Source organism: Schistocerca piceifrons, chromosome 2, assembly GCF_021461385.2.
Source record: "Schistocerca piceifrons isolate TAMUIC-IGC-003096 chromosome 2, iqSchPice1.1, whole genome shotgun sequence".
NCBI classification, from domain to species: domain Eukaryota; kingdom Metazoa; phylum Arthropoda; class Insecta; order Orthoptera; family Acrididae; genus Schistocerca; species Schistocerca piceifrons.
In genome coordinates this window covers 545763912-545779941 of record NC_060139.1, presented here as the reverse complement: position 1 = coordinate 545779941, position 16030 = coordinate 545763912, and positions in this window count along the sequence as shown.

Below are 16030 nucleotides of genomic sequence, written 5' to 3'. Positions count from 1 at the left end.
TTCAAAATTTAGGGTAGAGTCCATTTTCAGAGAACCACTTAATAATTCTGTGGAAAATATCATTTACTAGGACTTCTGTTGCTTTCTCTGTAATCAGATTTATTATAACATAGTATGGTCAGCAAAAATTACCTATTTCCTTGCTGAATAAGAAATAGGAGTGGACCCAAAACTGAATCTTGATGTTTTACCCCAGCCACTAAAATTTTCTATCTTTCCAGCAGCAGCTGACCATTTAGCACAACCTCTTGTATTCTGTTTGTCAAGTGTGATTCAAACCAGCTGTGTGATAAGCTATCAGTTCAATAAAACGTGAGTTTTTATAAGAGAGTATCATGATCTACACAGTCGAAGGCCTTAGAGAGACCACAGAAAATACCAATTGGCAATATACTATTACTTAAGGCTTGTACTATCTGATGAGGGAATCAATAAATAGCATTCTCAGTCAACAACCTTTTTGGAATCCAAATTCTGATGTGCTAGGTAAATTGTTACCACTTTAATGTGCGACTAGTCTTGAATAGAAGTCCGTGCTGCACGGTGGGTGGTCAAAGACTTCCCATCCAAACCGCTGCAGGAGCGTCTTCGTTGCCCATTTTCGTTGCCCCTGCAGTGTACTAGCGAGAGTTCTGCGTCTACATCGATACTCTGGAAATCACAATTAAGTGCCTCGCAGAGGGTTCACGAACCACCTTCACAATTCTCTATTATTCGAATCTTGTATAGTGAGCGGAAAGAATGAACACCTATATCTTTCCGAACGAGCCCTCATTTCCCTTATTTTACCGTGGCAATCGTTCCTCCCTATGTAGGTCGGTGTCAACAAAATATTTTAGCATTCGGAGTAGAAAGTTGGTGATTGGAATTTTGTGAGAAGATTCCGTCGCAACGAAAAACGCCTTTCTTTTAATGATTTCCAGCCAAAATTCTGCGAAACTCTCTCTTATATTTCGCCATAATACAAAACGTGCTGCCCTTCTATGAACTTTTTAGATGTATTCCGTCAGTCCTATCTCGTAAGGATCCCACACTGCGCAGCAGTATTCTAAAAGAGGACGGAAAAGCGTAGTGTAGGCAGTCTCCTTAGTAGGTCTGTAACATGTTCTAAGTGTTCTGCCAATAAAACGCAGTCTTTGGTTAGCCTTCCCCACAACATTTTCTATGCGTTCCTTCCAATTTAAGTTGGCATGAAGAAGGAAACGCATGACAGTTACGTTATGTGAGCTGCGTAAAATCAAGCAATACCCCTCAGCAGAACATCACATTTGGCGGAAGACAATATTTTCGAGGTATCTTTACGTGCTCACTGCGCGATCACAACTCAAAAGTGTCACTTGACGCAAGAGACGGGCATAGAGCAATACATCTACACAAACCTTCACCGCATTTTCACTGTGGTATTAATTTCGCAACCGACTGAGGTTGTTTCTTTTTTTTTAAAAAAAAAAAAAGAAACTTCTTTGAACCAAGAAGGAAATTACGACAAGAGTATATTTAACTCAAACTGGAAAATTATGATAACTATAGATGAGCAGGCAGCTCGATACTCCCGAGACTTGAGACGTTACTACCTCAAAGAGATGGGTTACATTCTTCATTTGTGTGACGATAGTGTGCATTGTCGCTTTATAGCTATTATGAGTAATTTGAATTCGCCTTTGCAACCATAAGAAAATGAGTATTTTTGTCACCAAAAGTGTTTCATTTTATTGAAATAAAACATCATCAGTGGTGGTTTTACTGCTCGATTTTCGCTCACACCAGGAAGCGTTATCTGTTTGCCCTTTTCTGGGGTATTCCTTCGTTGACGCTATTGTTTTTCGCCTAATTCCACGTCGCTTTGCAGAACTATGCATTTATTGATGAGAAGAACATCATTAATCACATTGAACTGCGATTCATTTTCTAATCATTTGCATCAAATCAAGGTTAATGAATCCTCATCTTCTCAGTATAACTTCTTAGTTGAAGATTTCAACCACTTGTTTTTCTGAATTTTATTTTATTTATTTTATCTTGTAAGAGGTATGATAGTCATCAAAAATCTACAGATCCTTTTTGTAAAATGTGGGAACCAGCTAGCAAATCCCGTCGACTATTTGCTATCCATGAATAATACCGTAGTGTACATAGTATTAACTAAATTTTTGAGTGTATGTAATATATTCAAAGCACAAAAATTATGATATATTTGTGTAATGATATCTAGCAGTACGTAGATGACTCTATGTTCAATATAACCAGATGCCAAAATAAATAAATATAAGAAGGTGCTCATATGGCTCAGTGGGTAAGAGTTGATGGCTGTGGAAGGACAAGTTCCGGTCTTGAGTTTCTATCCAGCGTTAAGTTTTATCCTTATCACCCACATTCATTCCGTAATTTCACAAGAAAGGGTTACAGTAACATTTAGCTGGACTTAGAAATGAAACCTCTAATGGAAAAATCAATCCCTGAATTGCATAAATTGAGCGTGTACAACACATGTTCTCGTAAGTATAAACAGCGGCTGGCCGGTGTGGCCGTGCGGTTCTAGGCGCTTCAGTCTGGAACCGCGTGACCGCTACGGTCGCAGGTTCGAATCCTGCCTCGGGCATGGATGTGTGTGATGTCCTTAGGTTTGTTAGGTTTAAGTAGTTCTCAGTTCTAGGGGACTGATGACCACCAATGTTAAGTCCCATAGTGCTCAGAGCCATTTGAACAATTTTAGAATAAACAACGACTATTGTGATGATGCTAACTGGCGCCAGCTGGGCTGTACTCCGTTATACAGTAACGGACATTATTTCCTTCTGAGGGTGCCTTTGGCTTGTCACTGCACGATTAGTGGAGGCCTCTTCCGGAGTTCAGTGTAGAACTTGTCTATTATTAAGGACGCGTTGGCACGCGATAGCGGCTGGCGGCTCCGGCGGCCTGAGAGAGATGCCGTGTCCGTGTGCACCCTTTGGGATAAAGGCGTCCCCATTACTGGCGCACACCTCCTCGGCCTTATCTGGCGAGAAAGGCTTAAGCGCCCGCCCTCCGCTTTAACGCCCTCGTGACGGCGTCTGGCGAGGGAGGGAGTGCTCCGCAGGTCACACCGCTGGCGCCAGTGCTGCCTCGTGTGGTACAGCCGCCTGACTGAACGCTCACCAATGGAGCTCGTGGTCGCCAGCTTTACACATGCATCCGATATTTACAAGAAAGCTGCTTTCTCCACTCACACTGTTGCTGTGTTACTTTCCGCTGCATTTCCCTGTTTACAAGAGGACCTTACGAACTTTCCTCGCCGGTTTGATTCGTATTGGCAGGATATGTAGGGCACGACGACGACTTCAATGTCATTAAACAGGAAGACGCAACTAAACTCTTTCGAAAAAAATCGAGTTTGAAAATTTTACGCATGCTTATATAATTTATTTCGTCGCTAGCATTTAAGAAGTCCCCAGCCGAGCGTGAACGCGCTTGGTTTCTGAAGGTCGAAGTCCAGGTATCGAATCCCCCTATCTATACACTTTTTTTTTCATTTCCACATAATTCTAACAACAGAGTTATTATAGCTGTGTAAATTATCAATATTGAACGATTCATTTATTAATTTCGTTATCTTTATCCTGAAAAAAAGGAGAAAAAATCTTAAGGAGACTGGAAATAGAAGAAGGGTACACATGAACTTTCTATCAAATCAGAGTAGTCATTTTATTTATATTATTGTATCTACGTTTGGGACAAGTGTAACCTATGGACCACTGCTCGAATCAGGATGATACCGACCATTATTAATCTCATGTCAGAAACATACATAATACATATTATTGACAGATCAACACAGTTTATGTAAGCTTTGACTAAAATTTGGCCACTTGGAGTACATTTTCCGTTGCCTGGTGAAGTTCATCTTCTGTGCAGGTGGCTGTACACAGCAGACACTGAAGCGTATGTTGAACAGTCTGCACTTCCCCACAGTCACACTGGGTTTTGTTTTCTTCGATGTATCCCCATTTTGCCAGGTTAGCCCGCGATCTACTGATTGATCCTATTCAAGGACTTTCAGATTGGACAAATTCATCATGACCAGGAGGTAAAGATTCCGAAAATCTTTTCCAACTAGGATGGTGGGCTGTCTCAGCCCCCCATAGTTGCAGACTGGCTTCTTCATCAGTGGTCGTTAATTTCTCCGCTGTTCTGAGAAAACTTTTTCTCACCTTAGTCGTTGTGGGTAGGGTTGTTGCCCATGCATTAGATGCGTTTTTTTCCTGCTCCAGTTTCGTTCTTTCCCTATTTTCTGCTATTTATCTTCTAACAGGAGGTGGTGCAATTCCTGCAAGGTGGTAGAGCCATTCGGGTGGAGCTGATTTCAAGCAGCCTATTATTATTCTACGTATGTCGTTTAGAGCAATATCCACCCGTTTGACATGCGTTGATTTATACCAAACAGGACAGGCATACTCTGTACCGGAGTAGCCTAATACCGTAGCAGAAATTCGGATGATTTCAGCTTGGCTGCCTGACAGTGATCTGGCCAGTTTTCTCAATAGGTCGTTCCTGGTGGAGACTTTTGATTTGAAATTCTTGAAGTGTTTTTGTATCGTTAGACATCTGTCGAGTGTTATTCGTAGGTACTTTGCAGTGTCACAGTGTTCCAATTTAGCCCCTGACCACTCTAATTGTGGGTGGTTTCCCTATTTCTCAGATGGAAAGCACATACTTGCGTCTTTGATGGGTTTGGACCATAGAAACATGGGAAAAAATAATTACTGTTACATGCAGCACTCTTAATGAACGCCGAATTTTTCGTGTTTTTTCAGTGTGCTTCTCACGAAAGAAACTTTGTTTAAATTCATAAATGGTTCTCGGTTATCACACAATTTCGTGGCGGACCACACATATCTGTTGTTAGAATTACGTGGGAATGAAAAAAAATTGTAGCAGCGAGATTCGGTTCATGTGTCTCTCGATTACGAAACTAAGCGCTTACTCTCTCGGTTCCTTGAATAGAAGAGACGATACGAAGTATGCGGCACATCTAAAATTTTCAAACTCGATTTCCTAGTTTCTTCAGTGTCTCCAGTGTCTGTGAAGTTACGATTATCTCGCCACTGGCAGTCTGCGACACATTTACGAACATATACTTATATGGATATGGTGTCTGTTCTTTCGTACATGACGCCGGTCGGGGCACACATTTTCATGTCCGAAAGAACAGACACCATATTCATATAAGTATATAGTTCTGGCAATACCGGCCATGACCTTCTTCATCTGTGCAGATGCACACATATTCACCGAACTCTTATGGGACTTGGTAAGAATGTCTTCCATGAGTAATGAGTGTGTTGGGGTGGGACACTACGAACGTTGTGTGTGGACATACAAGGTGAGAATGTGGGTCTCGCGGGAGGCGTGCGCGAGATAGTCCCTGCAGTCGCACTATCCTCTGTGCCCTCAGTGGCTCAGATGGATAGAGCGTCTGTCATGTAAGCAGGAGATCCCAGGTTCGAGTCCGGTCGGGGTACACATTTCCACCTGTCCCCGTTGATATATATCAACGCCCGTCAGCAGCTGAAGGTATTATATAATTCTAATTTCATTTACGGACAGTACCGGCCCCAACACTACATATATATGTTCTGGCACGCTGTCACATTCGCGAATTCCTGTCGTTACTGCGCGAATCTCTTTACGTAGCAGTAGTTGGCAGTTCTTCGTTTCTAGTCGTTTTTGTCAGCATTTCTGCACTCAGAAATACTGCTGTGCTGTCAAAAACGGAATACAGTTGTGGAAAAGAGAGAAACTGGTCCAAGTAAAAGAGTGAACCAGAACATTTTGAAATATATGGGCGCTCCATTCGATAACGTCACTGGTGCATGTTCCGGATTCTTTGCAAATGTTTGCAAAGATATTCATTCCTTCAGTGCTTCATACAGAACGAAGTATTTGGTGAAGCACATGTGTGGAAGTCTGGATGGAAATGGCCTCAGCAATGGTGGAAAGTAATATGGAATTTCGTAGTGTCTTCAATAAATTGTTGTAGTATATGGTTCCTGATCGCACTAAAGTGATTTTCTAGGCAGGCCAGAGCCGGGTTCATGTAGGGAAAGGGGGCTCTGTCCAAATTGGTGATTATCGGTTAGTCTTACCGTACTCTTGCTGATGCTTTGTGGTCCTTTCCTGTCATGTGACTTAACGATTAGTGATTTTCCCATTGCGGCAGGCCTTTTCCCAATCATTTTTGGGTGGAATCTTCTGAAAGTCCTGGCTTCATTTTGAAAAGGAACGCTGTTAGTGGAAGCAGAAACGGTCAGTGCATGATGCTTGTACCTACATTCATCTTCGGTGGCTGATAGGCTGTACACCCACAAATTCTTTTTTGCTTCTGCCACTATCGTTACTGTTATTATCGTCATTATTATTATTATTATTATTCTTTCCTGTCTCAGACGTTATGTCTGGTTAAAGATGCAAAGTGACGCCGACCTTGATCAAGTGTGACTTCCTTTTAACTGTACGGTATGTGTTACATTGCATTTAGGAACTTTCGGGTAATTGAACATGTATAAATTATTACAGATTTCTGTAGTTGTATATATACGTTTGGGTGTAGCTGTATTGCGTTGATGTACTGGTGGATATTGTGCGGTATGACTCCTGTAGTTGATAGTATAATTGGTATGATGGCAACTTTATCCTGATGCCACAGCTCTTTGACTTCCTCAGCCAGTTGGATGTATTTTTCAGTTTTTCCTCCTGTTTTCTTCTGTATATTTATTGTATTGGGTATGGATATTTCGATTAGTTGTGTTAATTTCTTCTTTTTATTGGTGAGTATGATGTCAGGTTTGTTATGTGGTGTTGTTTTATCTGTTATAATGGTTCTGTTCCAGTATAATTTGTATTCATCATTCTCCAGTACATTTTGTGGTGCATACTTACGTGGGAACGTGTTGTTTTATTAGTTTATGTTGTATGGCAAGTTGTTGATGTATTATTTTTGCTACATTGTCATGTCTTCTGGGGTATTCTGTATTTGCTAGTATTGTACATCCGCTTGTGATGTGATCTACTGTTTCTATTTGTTGTTTGCAAAGTCTGCATTTATCTGTTGTGGTATTGGGATCTTTAATAATATGCTTGCTGTAATATCTGGTGTTTATTGTTTGATCCTGTATTGCAATCATGAATCCTTCCGTCTCACTGTATATATTGCCTTTTCTTAGCCATGTGTTGGATGCGTCTTGATCGATGTGTGGCTGTGTTAGATGATACGGGTGATTGCCATGTAGTGTTTTCATTTTCCAATTTACTTTCTTCGTATCTGTTGATGTTATGTGATCTAAAGGGTTGTAGAAGTGGTTATGAAATTGCAATGGTGTAGCCGATGTATTTATATGAGTGATTGATTTGTGTATTTTGCAAGTTTCTGCTCGTTCTAGAAAGAATTTTCTTACAGTGTCTACCTGTCCATAATGTAGGTTTTTTATGTCGATAAATCCCCTGCCTCCTCCCTTTCTGCTTAATGTGAATCCTTCTGTTGCTGAATGTATGTGATGTATTCTATATTTGTGGCATTGTGATCGTGTAAGTGTATTGAGTGCTTCTAGGTCTGTGTTACTCCATTTCACTACTCCAAATGAGTAGGTCAATATTGGTGTAGCATAAGTATTTATAGCTTTTGTTTTGTTTCTTGCTGTCAATTCTGTTTTCAGTATTTTTGTTAGTCTTTGTCTGTATTTTTCTTTTAGTTCTTCTTTAATATTTGTATTATCTACTCCTATTTTTTGTCTGTATCCTAGATATTTATAGGCATCTGTTTTTTCCATCGCTTCTATGCAGTCGCTGTGGTTATCCAATTGTAATCTTCTTGTTTAGTGTGTTTTTCCTTGACTATGCTATTTTTCTTACATTTGTCTGTTCCAAAAGCCATATTTATATCATTGCTGAATACTTCCGTTATCTTTAGTAATTGGTTGAGTTGATGATTTGTTGCTGCCAGTAGTTTTAGATCATCCATGTATAGCAAATGTGTGATTTTCTGTTGGTATGTTCCAGTAATACTGTATCCATAATTTGTATTATTTAGCTTGTTGAATAGTGGGTTCAGAGCAAGGCAGAACCAGAAAGAACTTAATGAGTCTTCTTGGTATATTCCACGCTTAATCTGTATTGGCTGTGATGTGATATTATTTGAATTTGTTTGGATATTAAGTGTGGTTTTCCAATTTTTCATTACTATGTTTAGGAACTGTGTCAATTTAGGATCTACTTTGTATATTTCCAATATTTGTAGTAACCATGAGTGGGGTACACTATCAAAAGCTTTTCGGTAATCAATGTATGCGTAGTGTAGCGACCTTTGTTTAGTTTTACCTTGATATGTCACCTCTGCATCTATTATCAGTTGCTCTTCACATCCTCATGCTCCTTTGCAACAGGCTTTTTGTCCTTCATTTATAATTTTGTTCTGTGTTGTATGTGTCATTAATTTCTGTGTAATGACTGAAGTTAATATTTTGTATATTGTTGGTAACCATGTTATGGGGCGATATTTTGCTGGGTTTGCTGTGTCTGCTTGATATTTAGGTTTCAGATAAGTTATTCCATGTGTAAGTGTATCAGGGAATATGTATGGGTCTGCAATATAACTGTTAAATAATTTAGTTAGATGTGAATGTGTTGAGGCGAACTTCTTTAGCCAGAAATTTGCTATTTTATCTTTTCCAGGGGCTTTCCAATTGTGAGTAGAATTAATTGCTCGGGTGACTTCATGTTGCAAAATTATCACTTCAGGCATTTGTGGTATCATCTTGTATGTGTCTGTTTCTGCTTGTATCCACCGTTATATTGTACTGGGTTTGACCATATGTTGCTCCAGAAGTGTTTCATGTCTGTTATGTTTGGTGGGTTGTCTACTTTAATGTGTATGTTATCTATTGTCTGATAAAATTTCTTTTGGTTTGTGTTAAATGTTTGGTTTTATTTCTATTTTCACTTTTTTTGCATCTTCTAAGTCGTTTGGCCAATGCTTGTAATTTCTGCCTCTTTTCATCTAATTGCTCTATCGCTTCTTGTTGTGAGATTTTACCTAACCTTTTTCGTTTTTTTTTCTGACATTTCATTTCTTATAAATTGTGTTAGCTGTCCGATGTCTTTTCTCAGTTTTCCTATTCTGATCTGTAGCCTGTGTTGCCATGTTGGTTTTGTGGGTTTCTTCTGTGTGTTGGTTTGTTCTGATCTCTGCCTAGTGTGTATATTTAGTGTAGTGAGTGCGCCTATATAAACCAGTAGTTGTAACTCTTCCATAGTCTTATTTTCATTTATTTTGTTGCGTATGATTGTGTTGATAGTTGTTATTGTTGTTTCGACTTGTGGGTTATTTGGCGGTCTATGCAAGAATGGTCTAATGTCTGTATTTGTGTCTTTGTATTCTATATATGTCAGCTGAATTTTTCTTCTATATCTAACATGTGTGTCACTTCGTGTTCTATTTGTGCTTGTTCTGGTGGCTGTCTTAAGATTTCGTTTTCCTCTGATTGTTTAATTGATGCGTGTTGTTCTTTGTTTGATTGCTCTGGGACATTTGAGTCCATTACTGTATATTCTTCTTCTTTGTTCCAGTATTTGTTGTACTTGTTGTTTGATGTTTTCTAATTCTGACTGGGGTATCCTGTTATTTTTTATTATTACACGGATCTGATCGGCTAGTCGTTGTTCTGTTAAAAATTTTAATTCTGGGTATCTGGTTATAAATGTTGTGTATACTTGTGATCTGTATCCAGTTGTGTTGGTTCCTAAGTTCTTTGCTTGGTAATAATAGAACATGAGGTGTCGGTTAACTTCATCTGACCATCTCATCCTCTGTCTTTGTTTTCCTTCTAGAATGGTTGCAGGAAGCATACCCTGCAAAACACCTCTATTTGGATTTAAATCATTTTCCGTGTGGCTAGCAGTGTCGTTACCATTGTGGACGGCCATAGGGTTCAAGCGTCGTCCCCGTCCATGACGGCGCTTGTCCGAGGCTTCTTTAGTTCTGTCCTGAACCAACTAATCACACTAAAAGGGGGGTTAGCCCTATTAGTGGTTTGTTCTTTTCGTCGCCTTTTACGACTGGCAGAACATACCGAAGGCCTATTCTTTTCCCGGGCCTCCACGGGTTTTATTATTATTATTATTATTATTATTACTATTATTATTATCATTACTAATAGCAGAAGCAGCAGCAGCAGTACATGTACTGTCAGTACTAATATTATTATTTCACAGTCAGTATTATTTACTCACATTAAACAACGCTCAGGACATTCAGCCGAGTTGTCAATCGTGTAAGTATTGCCACAAAATGTTTTAGGACAACATTATTCTATTTTCAACTGCTTAAAAAGCTTTTTATGCCATTAAGCATCGTCACAACTTAAAAACAAGCTGCTTTGTCAACTTAAACCATAAAACGTAAAACATCAGAGGCCGGTGCGGTCACCGTTCTCGGTTGCAAACTTCTGTTTTGGCACATGATTGACAACTGGGCTGAATATCCTCAATAATGGCATCCGACCATCCGTGAGGGATGATGGTGTAACATGCTTGGTTCAGAGTCTGTAGCGTCTGCTGTGGCTAAAAAGTCCCACTCGAGAGTGGCAGTCCCTACTGCAGTTTGGATATGAGAAATTTGAGGGACTTCGAACAGAAGCCACTCTGTCTCTTCGCTTTGTCCTCTTCCTGATTTGTTCCTGTGTGCGTTCGTCCTCTGAGAGCTTGACGCCGTTGTGCACAGTACTCGCCACTTGACACGGTCATCTGCAATGCTTTCCCAGCGACTTGGATTGATTCTGGACTTGGTCAGGTCTTTCTTGCATACATCCTTGAAACGAAGATGCGGTCGTCCCACTGGCCTCACACCCTCCTGAAGTTCTCCGTACAGCAGTTGTTTCGGTATCTGTTCAGGATCCATGCGCCTGACATGTCCCAACCATCTTAGACGCCGATGACTCAGTTCAAAGATGCTGGTTGTGCTTGCAAGATGAAGGACTTCGGTATTGGGTACTCTGTCTCTCCAAGAGATCTGAAGGATCTTCCGGAGACAGCGGAGGAGGAGGCTGTTGAGTTGAGATTAATGCTTAGAAAAAGTTATCCATGTCTCACAGCTATAGAGAAGGGTGCTTGTAACACAAGCGTTGTAGACTTTTAATTTAGTTTTGTGGTAAGCAGTCCGTTGTTCCATACTCTGTTTTTCAATCTAGCCATGACAGATGATGCCTTTGCGATTCTGTTAGTAATTTCAGTGACCATGGACAAGTTGCTACATATTGTGGATCCCAAGTAGATAAAGTCATAAACTACCTGGAGAGGATTGCCATCAATGCTGATGGATGGAAGGTTGGTAGTGCTCTGCGCCATGATCTTAGTCTTTTGAAGGCTGATGAGTAGACCAAATTTTTCACAGGCATGTGATAATTTGTTAATTATATACTGCAGCTCATCTTCTGTGTTCGCTACTAGAGCTGCATCGTCCGCATATAACAACTCACGGATAACAACTGTATTTACTTTGGTCTTGGCCTTGAGGCGAGCAATGTTGAAAAGATTTCCAGCAGACCTCGTATGTAGATACACTCCCTCTTCATAGTCTTCAAAGGCAAATATGAGCAGAAGGGAAAAGAAAATCCCAAATAATGTAGGAGCTAACACACACCCCTGTTTCACACAGCTATTAACAGGGAATGCTTCTGATGTTTTACCATTGAAGCAGATTGTTGCTTGTGTTTTCTCATGGAAAGAGACAATTATTTGTAGTAGTTGTTGTGGGCATCCAATCTTCTGCAACAGTTTGAAAAGCCCATTTCTGCTCACTAAATCAAACGCTTTAACAATGTCAATGAAAGCAATATAAAGTGGCCTCTGCTGCTGACGACATTTTTGTTGTAGCTGTCTTAAGGTGAAGATCATATCTACAGTTGATCGGCCAGGCCTGAAGCCACACTGGGATTCTGGGTAGGTTCTGGAAGCTAAGATTTGTAATCGCATTAGGATGACTCTTGCATAAGCTTTCCCGGCTACACTTAGTAATGAAATGCCTCGGTAATTGTTACAGTCACTTCTGTTCCCTTTCTGTTTATATGTTATATGGAGTAACTAGCCTCGAACTCCGCATACTCATCGGAACATAACCTTCCTCCCAGCTGGTTGTGATAAGTGAATATCAATGTTTGAGAAGAACGGACTTGTTATACTTAATAACCTCTGCAGGTATCCCATCTTCACCTGGGGCCTTTCCGTTAGCAAGAGAATCTATTTCTCCTGAGTTCTTCCATAGTAGGCATTGCATCTATTTCTTCCATAACTGGCATTTGTTTAATGGCGTCACATGCATCCTTGCTAACTCCATTCTCGGCTACGTACAACTCAAGGTAGTATTCAACCCAGCGTTCCATTTGTTTGCCTTCATCAGTAATGACTTCACCCGTCTTGGACTTCAGACGAGCTGTTTTTCTGACAGTTGGTCCAATTGCCTTCTTAATACCATCGTACATTGCCTTAGCATCCCCAGAATCGGTCGCTTTCTGTATACCTGCACATAAATTCAGCCAGTAGTTATTTGCGCATCTCCTGAATGTTTGCTGTGCCCTGTTCTTTGCTTTTCTTTTGTAAGCAAACAGGGCTTTCCGTTTAGCCTCAGTGACTGGTTCCATTTCTTACAAATTTTGCTCGTACCAGTCCTTATTCCTTTTTCCTTTTATTCCATAGGCCAGTACTGCTGAGTTGTAGATTGCACCCGAGAATTTTGCCCATTTCTTATCAACATTCCTTTCTGCTTGCACGTTTCCTGGGAAAGCACTTTCAAAATTACTGTCAAAATCCTGCTTTCTTTGTGTGTCATGAACATGATCTGTGTTGATACGGGGATGACCTCTCGGTTTAGCGTGCTGATATGTCTCAGGAGTGAGCCTCAATGTGCACGTCACCAGGGCGTGGTTAGTGTTGCAATCAGCACTATGATAACTTCGTGTCAGTAGCATATTTTGGAGACCAGTACGCCTAACTATGACTAAGTCAAGTTGATGCCAGTGATGAGAGCGCGGGTGTCTCCAGGACACTTTGTGCTGATCCTTAAGCTGGAAATATGTGTTTGTACTGCAGAGTCCATAAAAGCAGAAACTTCAAGCAGTCTCTGACCATTTTCATTCATTTTTCTCACCCCATGATGTCCCAGGCAATTCGGCCATAAGTCATTATCTGATCCAACTCTAGCATTACAGTCCCCTAGAATATACAGAATACCTTGACTATTCTGTCGCTGAGTAAATCATAAAACAGATCCTTCCCTTCCATGCTGGATGATAAGGTGGGAGCGTACACATTTAAGATGTTGACAGTGCCGCTTGAGGAGCATATTTTTAAAGCAATAATTCGGTCTGTTCCACCGGATGGTGGCACAGATCAGTCCAGGAGGGTGTTTTTAACAGTAAATCCTACGTCATGAAGTCTTGGCTCATCTTGAAACTTCCCCTGCCAGAAGAATGTGTAGTTATCATCCCTGATAGAGCCTGCGTCTGGAAGCCGCGTCTCCTGCAGTCCCGCGATGTTTACATTCAAACGATGGAGCTCAAAAATGGTTCAAATGGCTCTGAGCACTATGAGACTTAACAGCTGCGGTCATCAGTCCCCTAGAACTTAGAACTACTTAAACCTAACTAACCTAAGGACATCACACACATCCATGCCCGAGGCAGGATTCGAACCGCGCGCCTAGAACCGCGAGACCACCGCGGCCGGCAAACGATGGAGCTCTCTGTCAATTACGGCAGTCTTACGGATGAAATCAACCCCCTGGGCATCGTCAGTGTACCTTGGAAACATGGTCCTAACATTCCAGGTGGCAATACGCAATAGTGATTTCTTTGTTATTTCATTTTTGTTTTTAGTAGGTGTACTATATCAACCTGCTTGTCGAAGATTACTTCTAAGCTCCACACATCCCGTGAAGCAGGCGGATAGTGGCGGGACAGCACCTTATTGGCTGGGGGCTGCCCAGCTTGAGGCGGGCGGTAGCTGCCCAATGAGATGCAATGATCTCTCCCATTGTCGGAAGTGGCCCCTGGTACTCGAGTCTTACGCCAATCAGACAGAGCTTATAACGGGTGTTGTGCCGAAGTCCTTGGACGTCGCTGAAGTGTCCTCTCCAGAATGCTACAAGCCTGAGCGATAAACATGAAGACTCGTGAGTTGCCCAATCATCACGGTCTCCCTCTCGAGCTAAATGATAATATCCAGAGGAAAGTCAAGCCAACACGTCTGGTATCACTTCGGTTGCAGGAGCTGCCGGAAGGGGACGTAGTACGCCTTCCAACCGCCTTTGGGGCCCCACTCCAGATTTTCTTTCAGGGTTTTCTCCCTTAGCCTTCATCCCTCCCGAGACCAACCACAAGGCAGTGGTGTGTTAAGGTAATTAGAGAAAGAAAAGGAATGGTAACTGAGGAGAGGGTAGGGAATAGGATATACAGGATATAGGATATAAGGCGGGTCGTTGTGAGGCACACTTTGTCTGGATCCTCTGCTGAGACCTGCCCGGCTAGGTTTGACCTGCTAGTAGCTACGCTACCGCCGATATAGCTCTCAGCTTCCTTGGAGCACACAAACTCTCCCGCCCACACGGACAGTGCTACGATGAGGCGGTGCCTCATGGGAGAGCTACATCCTCAATATGATAGCTTCACATCAGTTATTCATTCACATTGTGACTGTAGACACTCATATCATTTTAATACTATTTATCAGACTTAAATTGTTATTCCTTAGGTAACTATGATGTAAAAAAGGTACTGTATGCTTGATACCCTAGTCCGGTGTAAGAGAGGGCCTGTTGGTCCTGAGACCACGTTAAGTAAATAAATAGAAATAACCTTTCGCTACCTGTGTTTTAGGCCTCCTACCTTCAGAATTTGAGAGTATATTGCAGTCGACATTGTCAAAAGCTTTCTCCAAATCCACAAAACCTATAAATGTGGGTTTGCCTTTCTTTAACATGTCTTCTAAGACAAGTCGTAGGGTCAGTACTGGCTCGCGTATTCCTACGTTTCTTCGGAACTAATCTTACCCGAGGTTAGCTTCTGCCAGTTTTTCCATTCTTCTGTAAGTAATTCGTGTCAGTATATTACAACCATGACTTATTAAACTGGTAGCTCGATAATATTCGCAATGAATATCGGAAGCATAATAATGTAGTTAAGATTGGTATCGGGCTTTTACTTGTGGTACAGTCCCTATGAGTTTTCACTTCTAATTCTACCGCACAACTCAAAGTTAGATTGCAGACCCTTATGTAGACCGATTAAGTATTGTAGTAGTGCAAAGGATTAATCCGGATTCCCTATTAAACGTTTCTCAGTAAATCTATCAAACAATACGCCCCACACCGGTAAACGATTGCGTCTTCGCAGTGTCCACCTTGGTGCGACACCACGGAGACTACGAGGAGGAAACATTTCGCCATCAATCCATGACGGTAAAGGGCTTGCTTCTTTTGCGTTATATGTTCGATAATGTCACCCTAAGCTGCAGAAATGATTGAGAGACCTTCTTCAGAACTTGGAGCCATCTCAAACACAAACGCTCTAAGGAAGAGCCCTGATAAATTAGGCACATCTTGCAGCAGGTATTAGTTCTTCTTCGCCGGCACTTTTGAATACTCTGCTCTACGGTAGACGAAAAGAAAAATTAGTATCAAAAAGGATGTGACGCAGACACATCATGTTACATTCGACCAATGACAGAACAAAATAACAGCAACGTTGTGAACAGTCGTACTGAGGAGCCAGTAAGGAATTACGAACTGAGCCATAAAGCACTGGTGCCATAATTGTATCTGACTTGATCTACTGAAAGAGCGATCTGATGTTTCGCCTTTCTGAGTTAACAAACGTAACAGAAACGCACTGACGAGCACAGTGAGTAAAAATAACTGAACTGACGTAAGGTGTCTGCTTGTACATCTCTATCGGTGCTGCTGCTTCAGTATGGATAACAGTCCCACACAGATGGCCGCTTTGGTCCCTGC